A 24,519-nucleotide genomic window follows, 5' to 3' on the forward strand; every position below is an offset into this window, starting at 1 on the left:
CTGTACGGAGGGAGAGCCCGGAAAGCGGCGTCGTCACTTTTCGCAGTAATCGGCTAAACTTGGCGTCCATAACGGATACGGCGGCTCCAGTGTCGATAAGGGCAGATGCGCGAACACTGTCCACAAATACGTCAATCACGTTAGAGGGGCTTCGCTGAGGGCTTTCGCAGTTCGATAGCGTCGCAGCCCTTGCCTCGTGGACTGCGACGACTAGTTTTCCTGGTCGCGTGAGCCTGAACGTGGCCGCATCGGCGACAGTGAGCGACGTCGTGGAGACGGTGAACGGCGGGTAGATGGTGCTGGGCGGGACGTCGGTGACATAGGCGGCGCTTGGTCATAGTAAGGGCTGCTTGATGAGCTGGTCAGGGTTGATGCGACCCGAGGCGGCTGCACGCGATTGCAGTAGCGTGCGACGTGACCGGCGCAACCGCACGCAAAGCAAATGGGGCGGTTGTCGGAAGTGCGCCAGCGGTTCGCGGGTCCCATCCATGTCGCAGAACGGGATGGACGAGGCGGCTGCTGATATGAGTGCATTGTGGGCAGCAGTCGGGGCCTGGGGACGACGTCGACGTACGTAGGCGGCACAGCCGCGTCGAAGGCCTGTGGTCCGACGACGGCTTCGGCGTAACTCCGCGGGCCAGTCACAGGAATCGCTGGGGGCGGCCTGGCTACAGCTTGCGCGTAGCTTAGTGGTGCAGGCACTAGAGGCGGCTGGTGGTATTCGGGAATGACCTCCGCGATTTCTTGCTGAATCGCTCGGCGGAGAGGAGGCAGAAGTGTAGTTGGCGGCTGGTCAACATGCTGCGGTGGAGTGAAAGCCAGTAGAGAGACCTGGCGGGCAATTTCCTCACGCACGAACGACTTGATTTCGGCGAGCAAGGTGGAGTGGTCAGGAATTGCCGACAAGCCTGCGAGATCAGCATCGCGTGATGGCGGTCGACGGGTCATCAAGCGCTGCCGGCGCAGCTCCTCGTAGCTTTGGCACAGGGTAATGACCTCTGCCACTGTGCGAGGGTTTTTGGCCAGCAGCATAGTGAAGGCATCGTCGTCGATGCCATTCAGAATATTCCTGATTCTGTCAGACTCCGACATGCTCGCGTCGGCTTTCTTGCACAGGTCAAGGATGTCCTCGATGTAGCTCGTGAACGATTCCCCTGCATGCTGAGCTCGTTCACGTAAGCGCTGTTCGGCTTGAAGCTTACGAACGGCAGGGCGGCCAAACACGTTGACAATGGCGGTCTTGAAATTGGACCACGTCGGGAAATCGGATGCATGGTTGTTGTACCACATGCCTGCCACACCCGCGAGGTAGAAAACCAAGTTGGTCAGCTTGCCTGCTTCATCCCATTTGTTGGGGACGCTCACACGCTCGTAGATCGCGAGCCAGTCCTCGACGTCGGTGCCATCCGCGCCGGTGAAGACAGGAGGGTCGCGGATACGGGGGACACCGGGCCAAGCGGTCGGGGCAGGAGGCGGCGTTTGCAGAGCGGCGTCTTGCGGCATGGTAGATGGCACGGTACGGGATCGGAGCTCCAGGGGCATCGAATGGAGACCGAAGTTGTGGTGACGGTACAGCACTCTCCACCACTTTGTAAAGGCGTTTATTGACGGCTGGATTGACGGCGACGATGCACGACAGTCACGACGAAGCGCAGACTCTCACGAGCACGAGGAGCTCTTCGTCTTCGAGAAGAGACGAAGAGGGCGACCCACTAGAAGGCGCTTGAGAGGACGGCCCATTACAACGTTCCAATGCTTCTCTACAATATATATATATATACCCTATTGCAAAAACCAGCGCCGTTCCAGTACCCCCAGCGTGATACCAGTACGTTCTCTGGCGCTGGAGCGCACTGGGAACGCTGGTATACGCTCGAATTCACTGGGACTCCGGTGAAAGCACTGGGAAAGAGCTGGGTCGCACTGGTAGAGCCACTGGCTTTGCCGCTGTGACGCTGGCGCTCACTGGGAAGCGCTGGAGGCGCTGGAATTCTCACTGGCGTGCGCTGGGACATACTGGAGCCTGCACTGTTCTGCCAGTGCCGCGCGCTGCTTTCAGTATCGTGCGCGGCAGAATGCTTTGGTATCGTTGAATATCGAATGTCTGATTCGATGGTACCGATAGATGCTATCCTAACGGGTCTCAACCATGTGTCACAAATTCTAGCTTGGCAGAGAAAGACGAGGAGATGCGCACTATTTTCATGATATACGTGATAAGTGAAATCACGATCACTTTTAATGTTTCCCTGTCGAATGTGAAGAAAAATATGTTAATAACCCAAAGCAGCCAACACTGACCATTTTGCCTTCTACCACGCTTTTTTTTTTATTCGTGCAGTGCCAATAACGTCGTTAATTTTTGCGGAGCACGTAGCAGCAATGAATACACAATTTGTGCATGCCGATCATATATATCAGTTTTGCATCCGCGATGTGTTGCGGTTATGACTTCATATTGTAATGTTTCTAAGTCTGGAGGCGTTGGTCTGAACATACACAGCAAATCGTTACATCGCCGTGCGGTTGGCAAGAAGTAAATGAGCTCTGGCTTCGCGACCCCTCCCAACGGAGGCCAGAAAAACAGCCGTCGTTCGATATCGCCACACCAGAAACGCACCTCGGGCAATTCTTGCACTTCCACTTACTTCAGCTATACGTTAGGTATCAGTTAAAAAGGTTTCGAGGCTAAAATGCAGAAACTTCAACCATCGCAACTCATCTGCGCCGAGATCTGTCCTACCCAGTGCAGCTCCCAGCGAGCGTTAGGCCTAGCGTACCGGCCGAGTCCGTTTGCATGCCACCGGAGCTTCTTGGTTTAAGTACACGCAATTCCAACGTGTAAGATTTACTGTAAAGTATAGTCTGGACATTCGTTAACCTAAATTAACCATTTTTTCTTGTGTACGGTGTTCGCACAAGCAGCGATGACCATCGATGCGACGCGCTTTAAGCAACGAACGTAGGCTCACCGAAAGCAGCCGGCCGCACTCGCCGGTACTTCTCTGACTCATACATCAGAACACATACCTGTCAACTGGTACGCGTTAGTGAACTAACACACCGGCATCTTTTTTCAACTAAATGCATTTGTTTTTGCTGAGCGGTTTTATAGTGGTAGGTATCGATAGAACTGCAAGTCAGAATACAGACACGCCCGCCCGGCAGTGATATCGTCGCTCGCGCGAGAAAACTACTCAGCACAGTATGAATTCATGTAGGCGCGTGTTTATCGAACGAGTCATCATAAAGCTTCTGTACATGTTCATCATTAGCGAGGGCGAGAAACGGCTATTAAAAATCGGCAGTAACAGCCGTCAAACTGTACCCGGCTCCTCGATCCATTTGATAATTTTCGGAGTTAAAAAGGGAATTCTTAAAGAAACCTAGTGCTCTTCCCATTTTGGGCATTTCATTCGTTGCCGGCCAACCTCTGTTTGTGTCTAATAAAGAAGCAAGCGTGATCTGGAAAGGAAGATCGCGTCTTCCTTGAATGCACGGCACCGAAATATGAAACGAAACGCTTTCTTACTGCATTGACTAGCTCTTTTACAGCGGTGTTGACGTGTTTCAGCGTGGCGCAGTGGTAGAGTACTCGCTTGGAGAATGAGAGGTGGCGAGTTCGAATCCTCGTGGTGGAGCCTTTTTTTTCGTACGGCTTTCTTTTCTTCTTTTTTTATTGCATTAATGTTTTCTATATGACTTTTTTTAGAAATATATTTATGTAGGGAACGTAGGCACCGCTGTTTTAACGCTGTAGAGCCGTTTTGAGCTTGAGTACCCAGCGCCTCCCAGTAAAACGCCGCTCCAGCGGCCCAGTATCCAGCGCGACGCTGGGCCCATAATCAGGCATGGCACTGGACGCTGGTACCCAGTGGCGCTGGGTTTTGCAATAGGGTATATATATATATATATATATATATATATATATATATATATATATATATATATATATATATATATATAGTGAAACCTCAGTGATACGAATCTCGCGGGACCACAAAAATATCCGTATCAACCGAAATTCGTATCACCAGAAAGCATGGAAACTTAGCATGAGACAAAAGAAAGCTGGCGAACATTTTCAATTATTGTTTTTCAGGGCCGCAGCCCACGTCGACGCGTTAGAGAAAAAAAAGTATGGCTCTAATGTCCTCTGTAATCTAAACGCGAAGGCACACGGAGGCACATAAGAGCCTCAAAGATTCGCGCACACAATCTCAAAGGCCGTGGCGTGTGTCTGAAGGTTTATTCTGACCATAAGAAAAGTCTTTTTCTTACACCGTGATTCTGACGATTTGGCGGTGCGGCGCGCATGCCCACGCTTGCGTTCCCGCGCTCGCACGTGCTTGACAAGTCTTCCGCGACACCGTGGACAGCACCTCTTCGTACCTGGGCGGTAGCGTACGTTCGTATCAAACGTCGCTGGATGAAAATTGGTTCGCAACAACCGTACTCCATTACATTGCAGGACAATGGGCCTTGGCCGGGACCAACGAAAAATTCGTGTCACCCCAAAATTCATATGAGCTGTGATCGTATCACCGAGGTTTCACTGTATATATATATATATATATATATATATATATATATATATATATATATATATATATATATGTATATAGGCGCGCGCAATACAGTACGGACCAGGGGATCGCGTGGGAGAATGCATCTACGCGCCATCTACCGACGCAGCGCCTGCTGTCGAGAGCACCACTGAAGCAGCGATGCGCATGCGCGTCCCTACATATCAGATGCCCTCTCATGTCGCTCTGTCTGACGTTGTTATGAAGCTCGTAGGCAAAACGTCAACTGGGTGTCGCTTTCGTTGCTCCATCTAATATGCGCCGTTGTTTTACGAAGCGGCTGCGGCGGGGCCGGCTCAAGCGCCGTGTGCGCGTCGCTTTTTACACCGGTTAATAAGCGTAACTAAGCATCGTCGAACCTAGTGAAGCCAAGCATGCATGATTAAAATTTCTCAAGCCAGCTCGTCTTTGTCGCTTTAAGCCACGTTAAGCTTAGATGTACCTAGTTAAGGCAAAGGAAGTGTCGCCGAAACTGATTAAACCTAGTTGAGCATGGAATCTCCTAATAAATCCAATCATAAGTAAGTCCTTTTAAGCACATCATAATTAAGCTTAGCCCAGCTTGCCATTTTCATGTTAAGCCAAGTTGACCTTACATGAGCGCAGTTAATTCGATGAAAGTATAGGCAAATCTTATTAAGCATAGTTTATGATGGTATCACCCGATATAGCCAAGAATATTAAGCATAAACAAGGCAAACCTACTAGTGGCCAATTAGGCTAAGTCGATTTCCCCACGAGCCCAATGAAGCCAAGCTCAGGAGGATTACCCTTGACTAAGTTGAGACGAAAGAGGATCATTAAAGCCTAATTAGCGTGAATTATGACACTAATTAGGTTAATATCAAACCAAGCACACCCTAGCTACTCGAGTTTCACGTGGCCTATTTACTCAACGTGAAATAAACTAATTAACCAAATTAAGCGGTGTCAAAGCATGTAGAGATGAATGTGAGTACGCATAGTTGAGCATGGTGCTTCCAAATTAACTCAGAGCATAATTATATTTAATTATGCAAATAAAATTATTCGCGATATTCCCAAGCAAATGAAGCTGATTGCCTGTGAGCCCCTTGTAGCCAAGCTCAGGAGGATTACCGCTGACCAAGCTGAAACTAATAAAACTCAGTTAAGCCTAAGTATTGTTAATTAGGAAAAGGTCCACTTACCTTTCATTGTGTTGTGCGAGACCGAACCAAGCCCACCCGCGATACTTTTTTTCATTTGGCATAATTACATTAAACATGCACAACTGAACTAATCATGCGAAGCCAAGGCGAGTTAGAAGAATGTGTATAAGCATTGTTGAGCATGTTACCGCGTAATCAGCGAGAGCATACTCAGGTGTAATAAGGGCCAACTTTGAATGTCTGGCTGTCGCATTTATACGAGCTCGACATTAGGGACTTCCTTCGCGATTCAAAACCCTCCGCAGTAATACAGTGGCCATGAAAACAAAGGAAGCTTGCGAAGAAAGCCACATATACTTTGCAGGAACATTTGTCTATTAAGATCGCTGAGAATATCAGGTTAGTTTAATTCTTTTTATCCTTAGATCATTTGCGGATTCGCCCGTCAGGATATATATAAAGTTAATTGGGTGGCTGTTTGTTAATCGGGTTAGGATAAAAATGAGACCACGTTGAACCAACTTTTTTTTATTTTCCCCCTTGGAAAAATAAAATAATGTAGCCCCTACTGAAGCGGCAACTGAATTTCCGAATACCCTGTGGTATTAAGTGTGCACAACAGTTGGCATTTAAGATGAGCCGTCAGCGTCTGGACGACAACGAAGAAATGGGGCGTCAGCAGCTCCGTGCTTCAGAACCGATTGCGAAAGAATATTACGGCAAAAGTGAGTGCGTGTCGGGTTGCTTATGGCCGAACGACGACGAAATGAAAGTCGTGGGATGGCAAACACTTGACGTCTTGCCACACGTTGTTTCAGTAAAATGCCACCTTTTCGTTGGCGGTGATGATGGCTTGGACGCGTCGCGGCATCGACTCATACAGAGTCACGACCACGTCAGGGGAATGACGATGGCGCTCCCACTCCTCGCTTACTGATTGCCACAGTGCGTCGGACGTCGTGCTGGAGATCCCTCGCGCAGACAGGCGGCTCTTCAAGATGCCGCACACATTTTCTATTGGGTTGAGGTCGGCGCTGACGGGGGGCCAAGGGAGAGTGCGCAGGTCGAGGTTCTCGAGGACAGCGGCCACAGTGCGGGCTGTGTGTATGGGACTGCGGTCATGCTGCAGCAGGTAGCAGCCATCCTCGAATGGTGCATCCAGAGCAGAAGGCATCAGCACTTCGTGGAGCAATCTGCAGTACGCTGATGCAGTGAATGGCCCATCAATGCGAACAAGTGGACGGAGTCCTTCTTGCTCGAGGCTCCCCAAGCGCTGACGGCGCACCCACCGCTGCACAGGACGTTGTGGCAGTATTTGTGGCAGTATTGCGGAACGTACCTAGGGAAATTGGATTTTAAAAAGTCAGTCCGCGGTCGGAGCAGGGTTCACGTAAACTAATCCTAATATCTGGAGTTTTACGAGCCAAAACCATTTATAAATTTTGCTGCACGCCGTAGTGGCGGGTGCCAGAAATGTTCACCATCTAGTGTTCATTCACGTGCACTGACATCGCCAGTACTGGGCCTCTAGTATTTCGCCTCCATCGAAATGCCATCGCCGCAGCCAGGATCGAACCTTGACTTTTGGGTAAGCAGCCGAGCAGCCTGTACATAGTTTATGTGTAGCGCAATAATTATGAGTAGGAAGGTAGTGAAGCTTAAAGACCTGCGTTATATTTTGCAGAAATCATTCTTCAATGGGAGAAAAATAGAACTGTTTCATCGGAATGAGACAAGCATTAATATTTGTAATATAAGTGTTGTCCTTCGCGCGAATGTTTCATAGAAAGCGTGCTGAGTTCACAAACGACATCATTGAAGTAAGGATGTATTTGTTGTCTGCAAATAATTCAAAACTGAACTGCAGGCAATTCTCACCTGTAGTTTATAGGGCGCCAAACACGACCCTGCTGGTCCCCTCGTGTTGAAAAGGTGGCTTCATCAGTGAAAATCCCTTCGTGCCGTTCGTCCTCCGTCCAATCTTCTACAGCACGAGCGAATTCGAGCCTCAGCTGCCTCTGACGTTCCGTCAAGTGAGGCTTCTGAGCAGCCACACAGCCCTGTAGCCTCGCTTGCCACAGTCGCCGCCGGATTGAGCTAGGGGAGACGTCCAGCTGAAGTTCACGGCGGATTTCGTTGGCGTCAAGGAAGGGGTCGACTACTGCACAGGCAACGATGACCGAATCCGTTAGGCTATCCATTGCTCGTGGACGTCCACTGCGCTGTTCGTCATCAAGAGCACCTGCACGGTCGCGGTAGGCCTTGATAATTCTGTGAACTGCTGTCTTGGACCTGTTCATCAAGCTGCAGGTTGATAGCTCCGGCCACCCCTGAAGAGACAGCTGCGCAATACGTCTTCTTTCCACCAAAGGTATGTATGGCGCCATTAATGATGAAGCACCACTAATGACGCCACTTTCACAGTCTGCAACTTCAAAGCTGTAATACAGACGATCTTAAGAGCCGTTTGCAGCACGTGTCAATGTAAGTTATCGTCTGGGATCATCGTAGCCAGTGATAACGAAGATAGGGCGTCGGGTTAAGCGTGCGAAGAATGACCACACAGTTCAATAAAGGAATTGTTACGTCACATGCGTCTGAAAGCTTCAAAATTTAACTCTAATTTGTGGCTGGGAAACACCGTAGTTCATGGGCGAAATTATCAGGCAGAACAATCTCAGACCTAAAGCGCAATCTATATATGCGTTGGCGCCCAACGGGCAGCTTGTTTGTTGCTGGAAGCTTTCGCAAGAGGTGCACGCGCAAACTCAGGATTTAGTAGCCGTCTCCTGATCGCGCATTATTTGCTATGTTTTGGATTTACGTTCCTAGCCAAATGCACATTTTCAGACAAAAAAGGCGTGCAATATACTCAGAGATTGAAACAGGACACTTTAGCACTAAGTATGCAAGATACCTTCGTTTCCGCCGTCTTCAGTTCGGGTTATATCGGTGTAAATTCAACTCGAAGTGGTAGATATGAGCAAAAATCATCATTAAAGACCAGCTTCACCGTGACGTGCCGTGGTTATCTCGAGCGGTAGCGAATACCAGTCATTATAATGGAATGAATGAATGAAACCACGTTCATTCGACTTTCAAATGCGCCGAAGGCACTGCGGTGGAAAAGGGGGGGGGGGTGGTTTAGGTAGAAGGAAGTGGGGGAGCTGCCTCCGCTTTATTAAAGAACGTTCTGGAGGCAGCTAAGTGGGGGCCGCTTCGCCGACCTGCGGCCGACCGGTGGTGCCGCCGGGTCGGGGAGGAACAAGAGGAGTGCTCGCCAGAGCTCGATGGCCCGATCCGGAAGCGTGGGATCCGGACAGGCCCATGTCCGAAGAGAAGAAGGCCAGTGTCCCTGCTTTATGGTGGCCAGGGCACGAAGAATTCAGGTGGGATGTAGAGGGGGCACTCCCAACACAGGCGGTTGAGGTCAGAAGGGCAGTTGCATGTGGAGCAGAAACCGGTTACGGGTGGTGTTGTTCCACCCCTGTGAAATCGGTTAGGCATGAAAGGAGTAAGGACTGTTCCTGTCTGAATTCTCCGAAGCAGCACATACTTTAGTCGTGAAATACCTTCGACGGAAGCGAAGGTATCGAAGGTGGATTGCCAACTACTGTGAGGTAAGCGGCACGATGTTGTTTAGTCATATGCTTTTCTGCGATCGGATCTGCTAGCTCGGGTGCGGTAGCTAGAAGAGGAAATTGAGTATTAGAGGATCTGGCTAGCGCGGTAGAGACATGAGTGCGCGCTCATCTATGAGCCTTCTCGTTTGCGGGGATACCACAATGTGCGGGGACCCAGAGGATGGTGACATCGTGAGCGCATTCGCGGAGTAGGCGCGCCTGGTGTCGGATCGGATCTTCTGCAGTGCAGGGTCTGTATAAAGAACGTTAGCACATGTCCGATGGGCAGCCTGAGAGTCTGTGTACACACGATGGTGAAATGGGTCAGTTTCAGATGCAGTTTCGAGGGCCCACTCCAAATAGTCTAGGATGGCCACTAACCCTGCTCGGGTGCTGTACATCGCTTCTGCTGATACATGATGGGGTCGGTTCTGATTTCCATTTATCTGGTCGTACCACGCAGTGGCATAACAAGTATTACTGGTACTGTCTGTAGGAAGTGCAACGTCCGTGTATATAATGCGCGCAGTCAAAGGGAGGGAACTCGTAGCTTTAGCATGTCTCTCGGCGTAAGCGAGGCGCCGCATTCGCTGATAAGGATCCATATTCAGTGGAAGTGGCTTGCCATCGGTGAGTACCGTGATTTCCCATGGCGGCGTTTTTTTTGGGCAAAATGGGAAGTGTGTGGATGTCATACCCCAGGAGCATGAGTGTGTGTCGCCCAGCGTTTGTTGCATGAAGCCTCGTGTCCTGTGTTTGTATGTGCCCGTCGACGAGCTCGGACAGGTTGTTGAGCTTGCTACAGCTCTTGAGTGCATCGAGGTGTGTGTACCTTGGAAGTCCGGTAACAATGCGTTTGGCCTCGTTGAGTAACCGGTCGAGCGCGAGCATTTGCGTACGGTTGACCGGATGATACGGCAGTCCATACATGATACGAGAGGCAAGAAAAACTTGAACAAACAGCCGCATTTCACGTTCGTTGACTCCACGAGTACGGTTCGAGATTGTGCGCAAAGCGTGCAGTATTTGTTTGCTAGTCTTTGTAACGCGTTGGAACCAAGTGCTCGCTGTGCAATTCTCATCTAGGTGCATACCGAGTATTCGGATAGTAGATTTCCGCGTTATGGGTTGATTACCGATGTAAAGTCTAAACGACCGCTTTTCTTACTGTTTGACAAAGACGGATCGGCCACCATGAATGACGATGAACTCTGGTTTGTCTGGGGCGCTGTGCAAGCCTATTTCCATTGCGTAGTCGTGAATAATGTTGAGAGCTCTTTGTAAGACATCCTCCTGCTCACCGATGGATCCTTGATGTATCCACACGATGACATCGTCGGCATACACCGCATGTTTCAGGCCCGATACGTCCGCAAGGCGTCTTGGTAGCTGGTGCATAGCTATATTAAACAGAGTGGGTGAGATCACCGAGCCCCGCGGAACACCTATGTGGTTGATTCGTACGGCGCTGGCGTCTTGACCAATTTCGACTTGGTGGCTTCGCCCTTGTAGGAAGCCCGCTATAAAGTTGTACATATTTCCTCTAAGGCCAAGTGCACGTGCCTTGTTCATGATGGTACTGTGTGGGACGCCATCGAATGCCTTAGAGCACTGCACGGGCCGGGATTTTCGGCCCGGGCCCGGCCCGGGCCCGGAACTCGTTCATGTTTCCCCGCCCGAGCCCGGCCCGGCGATTCAATACGCGACCCGAGCCCGGCCCGAAACCGAGAAAAAATTTCGCCTACCCGGCCCGGCCCGGCCCGACGGTAGATCAGGCCCGACAGAGGCCCGAGCAAATAATATAGGTGATGTTGCCAGAACAATGAATCTACAGCAAAATGTTTTAAGTAGCAAATATCTACGCTTTGCAGGCGAATATTTTGCTGACAATTCTTCTTAAACCTACGGTAATTTCGTGTAAAAAGGGGCTCACGATAGAAAGAGTTGAGTGGACATATTGGGTACAATGAACGTTTGTTCGGCAATGGTATAACTTTTTTTCTTTTTTTGCTAATGCAATGGGGATGATCAAGAGCGTTTTGTAGCAGATATTGCAGCAAGTTAAGTGATTTGCAGCATCAATTCAGTTTCGATAGCAAATGCAATAAAAATAGAGGAGAGAGAAAACACAACGCTCTCATTGCGCTCTTTACTGAAATTTAAAACAGGCTCTAACGACAAAGCCCATCATGCACCCTTCTGGATATGTAACACATGTCTTCAGTACCTTGCCACAGCAAGATGGAGGAAGAAAGCCAAGTTTATTGCCTTGCTGTATGTACGCTAACCTAGATAAAAATTATAAGGAACCGTGCGCACCACGTGTACTTTTAGAAATACGTATAGGCAGCCGAAAGGACGAAACAATTATTTGTGGTAGCATTCTTTTCATTTATCATATTTATTTCATATATCACCGCTGCTACTATATGCAGTCCATAGGTCTTTTGTGGCATATTTTATAGTTTATTACTTCACGTGTTCTTGTGCAAAAAATCAAATTATCTAGAGATTCCGGCTTTAAGCACGCCATTCACCGTTGTATCACATATCCTGCCACGCTAAAGTTTCTCGCACTGCATGCGCTAGCCGCAGGGGTGCACATCTGTCTTGCGAAATGTGAAGGCGTCGGCAGTCGTTGTTCTTAACTTCCACCACTGGAGCAAATTAAGGATGTCTTTGTGGACCTCTGCAGAATGAACGTAGCTGTGCAGCTTATCCCTTCATTTCTATCGTTCCCGAACGTCGTGGCACTCTTCAGTATCTTCTATAAAACTCCTCTTTGACGGCTTCTGCTTGCAGTTTTCAGTCATGTATGTTTGTACGGATTGCACCAGGCTCTTCTTTTCTTCCGTATCATCATGCTCTATGCATTCCTAACGATGTTGTACTGGCAGAAGGTGACCACTGCACTACGCGGGTAGGACTGGCAGGAGGTGGACAGAGCGATTTCGATATATTTTTGGTGTTCGTTAGAGTTTGGTAACAAAGGCGCGAATAAGCTTCTATGCCTATGGATGCCTATGGTTCGAGGTGAAGGGACATCACCCGGCACGGACTTTGTAATTGTCTTTTTTCAAGCCCGATATTTCGTCAAGCGAATATATTTTGCCTCACACCTTATGCAGTTTGAACCCATGCTATTCCTGCACATTCCAACGGTGCTGTGGCAGTGCCATGTAGCTCTCACACTATACCTGTATAGCACAGGGGACCCAATTTTTCATTTTCTTTAGAAGTATGTTTTACACAGGAATTACAGGTCTAAAGCTTTTTGTCGTGAGGCATCCCCTGCGGCCACCATGTGTTGATACCTCACCGTGAAACAAAACTTTATACTTCAAAATCGGGGTCCGTATTTTATTCATGTGAGATAGGTATCGAAATTGTTGGAATCCTGCCGCTAAATACCCTTCAGAAACGACCCATATGTTACATATCGGAAAGCTCTTCTCCTAAATGGCAACGTTAGCTGACATTTGGTACAACCTAGCCCCTCTAACCCCCCCCCCCCCGCGCTTTTAGCTGCTTTACTGTCCTGGCCCTTCCGGGACTAAATTTTCGTGATTGCGGCCCGTTAGCTGAGGTGGGTTTGAGACCCCTGACGTAGCGGATAAAGGCGAAAGCTCAAATGTTAACGAATTGGGCACACTAAGCAGGCTGTGCACATCCATCTCGCGTCACATGACCACTGGGGGCCGCGAAGAAGCCACCGAAAAAGAATGTCTATGTATAGGACTTCTATGTAACGAAAGTCCGTGCAGGCCTTTCGTTTTAGTGGAGGGCTGGAAACTTCAAAAACCTTTGCTCACTTTGGAGCTCTGTGATCGCTCTTACGATACGCTACAGGTATATTTATTATATTACACTGATTACTGCGATTACAGAATAACATTTGCGATATAAAGTCATAACGAATGAAAATAAAGCACAGAATATCGACATGTTAATATATAAGCGCCTGGTATATCTACTTTTAGCTCGCCTGTTTAAGATAAATCAAGTAGCCTCATATGCAAGGAACAAAAGAAGTTCAGTACTTGTCTCTAATAAAATTTCTCTAAATAACTTGCCCCACAGAAAAAAAGCGTCTTTTTTTCGAGTGAACATGTGAAACATATATATATATATATATATATATATATATATATATATATATATATATATATATATATATATATATATATATACTGTAGTGAAGAGTACGTGACGACGACGAAGAGCGAAGAAAGCAAGCCACAGTGCGAGCGACAGCCACGCGCCCCGAGCTTGCGCTTGCCTGGATCTTGGCCCTTGACGTTCCACGGCGTTCTCGCAGTTTGTACGTGAATAAATCACGTGACATTTGGTGGAGGTACGTGGGTTTCCCCTACGACCCTGGATCTTCGCTCCCGTAAGCTTCCCCCCCCCTTCGTGATACCAACATGGCCACCGAGACTCCTTCCCAGCCTGGCCCTTCGGCTGTCCACGTCACTTGCGGCGCCGTGTATCCTCAGCGGGACCCCCCCCCCCATCTTCTCGGGCTCCGGTGAATCGGACGTGGACGAGTGGCTGTCGAGGTATGACAAAGTCGGCGCCAGCAACAGATGGGACGATCCAATGAAGCTTGGGTCTGTGCAATTCTACCTTGCCGACATAGCCCAAATGTGGTATCACAACCACGAGGCCGAGCTTCCATCTTGGTCAGCTTTCAAGACTGCTATCAAGGACGTCTTTGGACGGCCTGCGGCTCGCAAGCTTCTCGCCGAGCAGCGCTTGCGTCAGCGTGCACAACAACCGGGTGAGACCTACACGGGTTACATCGAGGATGTCCTCCATCTGTGCACCCGCGTCGACCCCGCTATGCCTGAGGAGGCCAAAATCAACCACATCTTGAAGGGCATCGAGGACGGCGCCTTCCAGCTGCTGCTCGCGCGGAATCCCACCACAGTCGCTGCGCTAGTTTCACTCTGTCAGAGTTTCGACGAATTGCGCAGGCAGCGCGCGATCGCCCGTCAGGCCCTCCCGGCCGCCGACACGCTCTCCAGCTTGCAGCTAGCTGTCCCTCCGGCCGCTCAGCCGACTCTCCAGCCCACGATCAAAGACTTCATCCGTGAAGAAGTCGCACGCCAGCTGTCCTTACTGCCGCTCACTCACGAGCCGGCGCATCCTCTGGCTCCGGGCATTCAACAAGCCATTCGGACGCAAGTTGCTGAGGCTCTCCCACCCATGTTCCAACAACCGCCCGTCACTGCGCCGCTTACCTACGCCGCCGTTGCTGCTCGGCCCCCTCAACAGCCTATGCCCTCTGCTCCACCGCGACCACTGATGCCGTCCCATGCCTTGGCGACCACCGCGTATCACCAATCTATGCCTTACGCTCCACCTCGGCCACTTACGCCGCCCCGTGTCTTGCCAACATCCGCGTATGCTTCGTCGCCGCCCATCCCAACCCCCTCGGCTCCGTCTTTCCGCCGCTCCGACGCGTGGCGAACCCCGGACAATCGGCCCATCTGTTTCTCCTGTGGCCTCGCCGGCCACGTCGCTCGCCATTGTCGCCTGGTTCCTCCAACATTCGAGGCCGTGGGCATGCCAGTTGCGTCGTCGTCCAGGTCACCACCGGAGTATGCCCGTGATCAACGACCCAACGACACCCACCGGTCACCGTCCCCTCGACGACGCTCCCTGTCACCTATGCGTCGCCGACCTGCTGCGCAAGAGGGAAACTGATCGCTGCAGTTCCGGAGGCAAGAACTGCATGCGAAGCGAACTGCCCAAGGCATCCGTCTTTTTCGCCGCAAAACGTTATCGACGTCAATGTTGAAGGGACCACGGCCCAAGCGCTAATTGATACCGGGGCCGCCGTTTCCGTAATCTGCGAGAGCCTCTGCCGCCAGTTAAAAAAAGTGCCCACGTCGCTCTCAGGACTCATGCTCCGCACTGCGAACTCGCAGTTCATAGCACCTTCAGCCGTGTGCACCGCGCGCGTTATTATTCAAGGAGAACTTTATGTCATTGAGTTTTTCGTGCTGCCGTTCTGCTCTCACGACGTTATCCTCGGCTGGGACTTCCTTTCACGTCATCGCGCCATCATAGATTGCGCCCGAGCAGAAGTCGCCCTTACGCCGCTGCAATCTTCTGTTTCGGGGCCTACCATATCTGACGCATGTCAACTTGCCATTGCTGCCGACGCTGACGTAGCCCCAAACACGTCCACCCTTGTCGCCTTGACTTGTCCGGCCGCTCCTGACGGCGCTGTCCTGTTCGCCCCGTCAGAGCTGTTTCTCCGCCGCCACGCCCTACGACTGCCGTTTGCCATACTCACCGTCGAATCCGGCGCTACCATCATGCCGATTGCGAACTTGCGCACCTCGCCCGTTCGTCTACTTCGCGGGGAATGTTTGGGAAGCATACATGCCGTTGACCTGCTTCGCTTTCTAGAGTTCGCTGAAGCCCCACTTCACCACCAGCTGAATGCCATGACAGCCCCTGTTGCGGCACCTCCGAAGTCAGACATTTTTCACCCTTCTGTGTCCCCGGATCTATCATTGGACCATCGACGCGAACTATTGGCCCTTCTAGAAGAGTTCCGCTCATCCTTCGACTGCGGTCAGCCATCTCTGGGTCGCACAACGAGCGTCACGCACCACATCGACACCGGTGGTCATGCCCCTTTACGCCAACGACCATATCGCGTTTCGGCGGAAGAGCGCCGTGTTATCAATGAACAAGTCGATGATATGCTCACGCGCGGAGTCATTCAGCCATCTGAGAGCCCCTGGTCGTCCCCTGTCGTGCTTGTGCGCAAAAAGGATGGCTCTATCAGATTCTGCGTTGACTACCGCCGCCTGAATAAGATAACTCGGAAGGATGTATACCCGTTGCCACGCATCGACGACGCCCTCGATTGCTTGCAAGGAGCAGAATATTTCTCGTCCTTGGATTTACGATCGGGCTATTGGCAAGTTCCACTGGCTGACCCTGACCGCCCGAAGACTGCGTTCGTTACTCCCGATGGGCTTTATGAGTTCAAGGTGATGCCCTTCGGACTCTGCAACGCCCCAGCTACCTTCGAACGAATGATGGATAACATCCTTCGTGGCCACAAGTGGCCACAAGAAGTGCCATTTTGCTGCGCGCCAACTCACCACACTAGGTCACGTCGTCTGCAAGGAAGGCGTTCTTCCGGATCCCGCTAAACTTCGTGCCGTGGCCGAGTACCCCAAGCCCAATTCCATCAAGACGCTCCGAAGCTTTATTGGGCTGTGCTCATATTTTCGTCGATTTGTGCGCGACTTCGCTTCTATCATCGCACCTCTTACCAACCTACTGACAGCCTCTAACGGCCTGTCGGCTTGGTCACCAGAGTGCGATGAAGCTTTCATGACGCTACGGCGCTTATTAACGTCACCTCCGATACTCCGTCACTTTGACCCTAATGCGCCTACGGAGGTCCATACTGACGCCAGCGGTGTCGGTCTTGGTGCTGTACTGGCTCAACGGAAACCAGGATACGACGAGTACGTTGTTGCTTACGCGAGTCGAACCCTGAAGAAAGCGGAGTGCAACTACTCAGTCACTGAAAAAGAGTGCCTCGCCATAATCTGGGCTTTGACCAAGTTCCGTCCGTACCTTTATGGCCGCCCCTTCGAAGTAGTCACGGACCATCACGCGCTCTGTTGGCTCTCATCTCTGAAAGGTCCTTCAGGCCGCCTCTGTCGTTGGGCGCTTCGGCTGCAGGAATACGACATTCGTGTTGTGTACAGATCCGGCCGCAAGCACTCGGACGCTGATGCGCTATCCCGCTCACCATTACCGTCTGACACAGCTTCGCCGTCAGCCACGTCAGCTGTCTTGACGCTCCTTGACTTCGCAGACATGCCGTCGGAGCAACGCAAGGATGCGTGGATCTCCGAACTCGTCGACTTTCTGACTGGTTCATTGGTTCATCCAGCGTCAAGAACTCTCCGTCGTCAAGCCACGCATTTCGCACTCCGCGACAGCCTCCCCTATCGGCGTAATTACGCACCTGACGGTCGGAGGTGGTTGCTAGTGATCCCGCGCCACATGCGCACAGAAGTCTGCACGGCTTTTCACAACGACCTGCAAAGCGCTCACGCTGGCGCTCTGAAGACTTACAACCGCTTGCGTCAGCGATACTACTGGCGCGGCATGTACACGTTCGTGCGCAAGTACGTACGTGCTTGTACTGCTTGTCAGCAGCGTAAAGCTCCACCTCAACGCCCAGCCGGTCCACTTCAGCCTCTACCTTGTCCGGGACGTCCATTCGACCGCGTCGGCATCGACTTATATGGCCCGCTTCCCCCGACTTCCTCTGGGAATCGGTAGATCATTGTTGGCGTGGACCACCTCACCCGTTACGCAGAGACTGCAGCCTTTCCAACGGCTACCGCAAGAGAGGTTGCGTTTTTTATCTTACGCAACTTTGTCCTTCGCCACGGTGCTCCCCGTGAACTTTTGAGCGACAGAGGGCGTGTTTTCCTGTCTGACGCTATTCAGGCCTTGCTCATCCAGTGCAACATCGTTCATCGAATGACCACCGCATATCATCCGCAGACGAATGGCCTCACGGAACGATTTAATCGCACACTCGGTGATATGTTGACAATGTACACGGCATCAGACCAGACCAACTGGGACACCGTCCTGCCGTTCGTCACGTACGCGTACAACACCGCAACGCACGCGACCACCGGTTTCTCACCTTTCTTTCTTTTATACGGACGCGACCCGTCCTGCACGCTGGACACTATGCTTCCCTATACGCCGGACTCGTCTGAATATACTGCGATTTCTGACGTTGCCAGATACGCCGAAGATTGCAGACAATTAGCCCGTTCGCTGACCACCGAGGACCAAGGCCACCAGAAGCTACGGCACGACACGGACCGACCTCTCTCTACTTTCACGACTGGTGACCTCGTTTGGCTCTGGATCCCATCGAGCACTCCTGGCCTTTCCTCGAAATTACGTGCCCTATATCAGGGGCCCTACCGCATTCTTTCTCGCACGTCTCCTGTCAATTATGAGGCTGAGCCTCTGACAGCATCCCAAGATTTACGTCGTCGTGGTCGGGAAATCGTCCATGTCAGCCGCCTGAAGCCCTATTACGACCCCGCTATACTGACAACGCCTTAGGTCGCCAGGATGGCTCCGCTATTCACCAGGGGCCAATGTAGTGATGAGTACGTGACGACGACGAAGAGCGAAGAAAGCAAGCCACAGTGCGAGCAACAGCCACGCGCCCCGAGCTTGCGCTTGCCTGGATCTTGGCCCTTGACGTTCCACGGCGTCCTCGCAGTTTGTACGTGAATAAATCACGTGACAATATATATATAAAGGGAAGAAGTGTTAATTTCAAGGGCTCGTTTTCTTTGTTATACACAATATTAATGAGCACTAACAGACAATAATGCCAAGGAAAGTATAGGGGACGTTTTTACTAGTCAATGTAAGGTAAATGTGAAGAAAGAAAAGTGGACGAAAAGATAGCTTGCCGCGGTGGTATGCGAGGGTTTATTGGTCAGCTGCCAGCTCGTAATCAGTTCACGTGCTACGTGACGCCAACAGACAAAAAAGGGTGTTCCACACTCGCCGTCATGGCTACTGGCGGCGCTGACTGACGCTCCCACGTTTAACTGTACATATATACCCTATAAGGTGGACGGGGGGATGGCCGCCGCGGTAGCTCAGTTGGTAGAGCATCGGACGCGCTATTCGAAGGTCGCAGGTTCGGTCCCTGCCCGCGGCAAGCTATCTTTTCGTCCACTTTTCTTTCTTCACATTTACTTTACATTGACTAGTAAAAACATCCCCTATAATTTCGTTGGCATTCCTTGGCATTATTGTCTGTTAGTGCTCATAATATATATATATATATATATATATATATATACGCACAACGTATGTGAAACAAACCTGAAGGGGCACTAGAAAGAAAAACAATTTCCCTATTGTCAGTAAATTACTCCTTAGCATTTCCTTAATCACCACACTCGCCGGAACAATGCTCTTGGTAAGTGAGAATACGCGCAAAAAGATAAATGTGGGTGGCGACGCCCCCTTTAAGTTTGCGCATCAGACACCGCGACATCTTAGATTCTGACGGCGTCTAATGGGTCCTACGTAGTTCCTAATCACTAAAAATGAAGTACGTTGACCTCTTAGGGGGCCATAGACTTAACATACCAAGTTTGAGGAAATTTTATAGAGCCAATGTCCCCAAATACGACAAATACAGTTTGAAATTCGTGGCGTCACGCTCGGAGATTTCGGCGCGATATTTAAAAAATGGAATTTTCACCTCGATTTTCTCGTCTGATAATAAATTTATGATGGTGAAATGAATGACAAGTTCTTAGACTTCACTTTACCAGTCTAAACCGATTCAGTGCTTCACTACGGTGTCCATTTAGGAACCCAGTAAAGTCCAAGTCCGGCCCGACCCGAGCCCGCCCCCTCAAACCCGGGCCCGGCCCTAAGCCCGGAGCTCCAGGCCCGAGCCCGGCCCGGGCCCTCCGTCAGAACTACTTTAGCCGGCCCGGCCCGGCCCACGGGCCCGGGTTTCCGGGTAGGCCCGAGCCCGTGCAGTGCTCTAGTCTTGCGTATGTCACTCCTACAACAGCCCGTGGGTGCACCGAATTAGGGCCGAGGACATCGTCTTTTAGGCGGAGGAGTATATCTCTAGTTCATAGCCCTGGGCGGAATTCGTACATAGTTGGGGCCAAAAGCTCGCGATCCTCAATGTACCACATCAAGCGAGTGTTGACCGTGCTCTCCATTACTTTACAGACACACGAGGTTAAAGAGATCGAATGGAGGTTGGATAAGGTATGCGGTGGTTTACCAGGCTTCGGAATGGGCTTGACCACCGAAAACTTCCATGTGGAGGGCAGAATCACAGTATCCCAGATGCGAATAAACTCTTCCAGGAGAGCGCGTTTATGCTCAAGGGGAATATTGCGTAGATGAGCAACGCACACCCTATCGGCTCCTGGAGTACTACGTGTGTTAGCGTGCTGCAAGGCGTGCTCCAGCTCGAGCATGGTGAAGGGGCTATTAAGTGGCTCGCTGTCTTGAGAACTTGCATCCTTCCGGTACGTGGTTTCTGTGGGGTGAGACGTCTGCGGGAAAAACACTTGAGCAGCCTGTTCGGCGAGCTCCTGAGCGCTGATGCCTTCCCGGAGGGCCACACGAGCCGCGCCGTTGTAGGTCTTGCGCTGTCCGAGAAGAGAGCGCAGGATGGCCCACACCTTTGACGTGTGGGTCTGCCCACTGATGGATTCACAAATTACCAACCAGCGGTCAGACGCTAGCGTATTCGTATATTCCTCAATGGTACGCTGTATTTTGCGCAGCCGTGCTTTGTGGTGTGCAGCGTGGCCAGATCGCCTGTACTGGGCGCGAATCCGTAGCCTTCTGTTCCATAAGGTGAGGAGATGTCTGTTGGGCTCTGGATGGTCAAAAGGAACCCTCTCGTTCTTCGTGGCTTTCCGCTTTGCTGCGCATAGCTGTGATACCAGGCGGTCAATGTTCTTGGCTGGAGGCTGCTGCTGTAGTAATTCGCGGTATTTGTCCCAGTGTGTACTGTGACTTAGCCGTGTAGTGGCGTTTGGCTTCTTTGTATTGACGTAGCCTGTGCGAAAATGTATGAGTATCGGAAAGTGCCCGCTTCCCATGCAATCGTCCAGCACCTCCCATCGAAATAGCTGTGGACGGGTGCTCCAGGTAAGATCCGGTGACGTGTCTGCTTGGCGAACTGTCTGTCCCAGCCTCGTGTGTGCTGGGGCGTATTGAGAAGTGTCAACTCATACTCCGAGGCATCTTGCATGATGCGCCTGCCGCGCGAGCTGCATTGGCTGTATCCCAAGGCGACATGCGCAGAGTTGAAGTCCCCACACAACAGTATGGTGTCTTGGCGATAAAGCTTCTTAAAGTGGGATATGAATCTGAGATCGACCGGCGCCTTATTACCTTTATTCATTGTGTTTACGGGAACCACGTAGACGCAGAAGACGAGAATTATACGCTGTGATGAGACTTCCAACCGGCAACCGACAACGCTAAGAATGGCGCTACACCATGGTTGCGTATCTAATTGCACGTGTGTAGATCCCCGCCACACGTACAATGCCGTATTCGGGGTGCAGCTAGGTCTTCAGACGGGGCGTAGCCGTCATAGCCCATTATTTTAGGCACGGGGCCGTTGACCTCTTGAAGGGCAATGACCAATGGACTGGTGTTGTCTTGCTTGCTGGCGAACCGCGTGGTTATTTCATCCCTCTTGCTACGTAACGAAGGGCAATTCCGCTGCAGGACAGTTGCCCATGGCGATGATTTTGCAAAGCTAGCCATGGTAAGGCTTTGTTGCATGAGGAGCATTGGAGTTTGATGGTGCCAAAGGCGTACGCATTACATTTGCTCCTGAGGTTGTCGGCGAAGCTGTGCCAAGATGGAGCATGCCGGAAAGCATGATACGCTCCATGATGGTGTGGACGCATGTTTCAACCGCCCGGCTAATAAGCTGTTCACCTTTTTCATGGATGGACTTCTCTATTTGTGCCATACGGTTTCAAGATGCCATTCGATGTCTTGAACTATCGCTGCGGCAGGAAGATGTGGGTGGTCATTGGGAAGTGGAGGCCTCGTTGACTGAGTTGAATCCCTTCGAGGATGCTTCGCCTGCGCACCTGAGCCAGGCTGCGACAATGAGGACGCGAGGGTTTAGCGCGAGGGTTTAGCACGAGGGATGCGGTGCGCCATTGCTACAACCATTAGTTAGGTGCGCGCTTGCTTGTGTGACTATTTCCGCGAAGGTGATTCTCCTGCTGACTTCTGACTGTGCAGCTGGAGGTGCCGGTGGCCCGGTGTAGAAACTCTGGCGCGTTGGCTTGAGGATGGTTCTAGGAGAACCCTGTTCTGTCTCGGGATTACGGCGCTGATGCCCCTGCGCCAGTCTTTTCTTGCGCTGCCTTTTGGCAGCCGGCTTGCGTTTACGTTCAATTTTCTGATTTACTTCTGGTCTTTTTGGACAGTTTGCAGCTGTAGCCAAGTGAGGACCACCACAGTTGCGGCACTTTGGTTCTGCGTTCGGGCAGGGTGTGCCCTCTTCGTGTTGCCGCAGACCACATGTAGAGCATCTTGCTGTCAAAGTAATGAGGCATTGCTCCTTGTGATGCCCAATCTTGTGACAGACATCACAAACGGCCACTCGTGCCCGGTACGGAAAAACACGGATAGCAAATGACCGCAGGCCGACCTTATAGGGTAAGCTGTTACCTTCAAATATGACCATGGTAGTGCCTTTGTCACCGAGTGGGCGTGCCTGCAGGATTTTTCACTTGCGGCAGTGCAATGAGTTCATTAGTTCCTCGGAAGTCATGTCTCCCGCGTTTCGAATAACGCCTCTGATTTGATTCTGACTAACCGCTTCGTATGCATGAAAGGGCACGTTTTTTCCGCTGACTGGCAGAGATGCTATCGCGAGAAGGGCGTTGCGCACCTCGTGTTCAGCCGCGTCGACAGCTAGCTGGTTGCTGTGGCCTAAATAGCGAACAGTGAACTCCGGCAGTGGGTCTTCCTCAGAGAGATCGAGATGAGCCGAAATGTGGCGCGTTATGACTCTGTCTAGTTGTATGAACTCCTCATCCATGATGCGGCATGGTTGCTTAGGCCGAAGGATGACGGTGTGCTGATACTTGCGCGGGGAGCCCGAGCTCGGCGTCGGTGCGACCGTCGCGCGATTTTGCTGTTTTGCGTCGATAGGTGACTGGTATCCAACTGCCATCTTCGTCCTGGTGACGAGCGGAAGCCGGGAGCATGTGACTTGCGCTTTTCGCGTGGGAGAAATCCCTGGGCCTGTTAGTGTACCCTCGTTCGGGTGTCGGCAAGAGCGAGCCTCGCGCGCGTTTTTCTCCATTTGGTGCGGCAGAGATAATGCGAGCTTGATGAGAAGCACTGTCAAACTTTCCTTCAATGTTATTCTGTTCCTCGAGCTCCCGGAGTGGGGCGAATGGGTTGGTGCCCGGTAGCAGCAGCACCTTTGAAGGCATGACAACGACGGCCGAGTTCCTCGTTGAAGTCGGCGGCACGACCGAGGCAGCCAGGTTGTCTGGAGCATGTACATACGCCCATATCCTCGGGTAGTGGTACGTCATTTGGAAGCACGGACGACTCCGAAGTGGCCATGAAAGCACAAAAGTTGGACGTGGGTAATACTAGCAGCAATGGCCGCCGGCGGCAAGCCGGGCGGCAGTGCCGCCGACGAGCTCAGAAAACAGCGTCCGAGATAACAGTCGCTGCAGAAGGGAGATAACGTGCAGACCAGCAGCGAGCGCAGCAACAGCTGCGGCGATGGCTTGACAGCCAAGCGCCGGCCAAGTAGTCGATATCGACGGAGCGCGCTCGAAACGCGTCCGCTCACATCGGACGCTGGCGAGCGAATCTATACTGGAAACGTTGGTGTCTTGTTTGAATCTGGTGAGCACTGTACAGTTTTACAGCCTGTTTGTGCTGTGTAAATTTACGGGATTAATTTATATGAAACCTTCAATGCCGAGTGTCCTATGCGGCAAAAACATTTCAATATCACGCTGAGTTAGCGTAATTAGAGCAATTATGTCACATGAAAAATGTATCGCGGGTGAGATTGGTTCGATCTCACACTACACAGTGAAACGCAATTGGACCTTTTCCTAATTAACACTACTTAGGCTTAACTGGGTTTTATTAGCTTGAGCTTGGTCAGCGGCATTCCTCCTGAGCTTGGCTACAAGGGGCTCACAGGGAATCAGCTTCGCTTGCTTGAAAATATCGCGATTAATTTGATTTGCTTAATTGCATCTAATTATGCTCTGATTTAATTTGGAAGTGCCATGCTCAACTATGCCTAATCAGATTCATCTCAACATGCTTTGACACCGCCTAATTATGTTAATTAGTTTAATTAATGTTGATTAAGTAGGCCACGCGAAACTGAGTATCTAGGGTGTGCTTGGTTTGATATAAGCCTAATTAGTGTTATACTTATCACTAATTTTGCTTTAATGATCCTAATTAGTCGCAACTTGGTCGAGGGTAATCCTCCTGAGCTTGGCTTCATTGGGCTCGGGGGGAATCGACTTGGCCTCATTGGCCACAAGTAGGTTTGCCTTGTTTATGCTTAATATGCTTGGCTATATC

The 24,519-nt window shown here is 51.1% G+C and overlaps 1 non-coding gene and 1 pseudogene across 1 annotated transcript; one reads left to right on the forward strand and one right to left on the reverse strand.

Moving 5' to 3' along the window:
- Positions 1-24,519, reverse strand: part of LOC119398691 (putative nuclease HARBI1) — a 37,728-nt pseudogene that overhangs the window by 7,733 nt on the left and 5,476 nt on the right.
- Positions 19,018-19,090, forward strand: Trnaa-cgc (transfer RNA alanine (anticodon CGC)). Its single transcript has one exon. It is a non-coding gene; the product is annotated as a tRNA-Ala (tRNA).

The sequence above is a fragment of the Rhipicephalus sanguineus genome, chromosome 1 (assembly GCF_013339695.2).
Source record: "Rhipicephalus sanguineus isolate Rsan-2018 chromosome 1, BIME_Rsan_1.4, whole genome shotgun sequence".
In the NCBI taxonomy this organism is placed as follows: domain Eukaryota; kingdom Metazoa; phylum Arthropoda; class Arachnida; order Ixodida; family Ixodidae; genus Rhipicephalus; species Rhipicephalus sanguineus.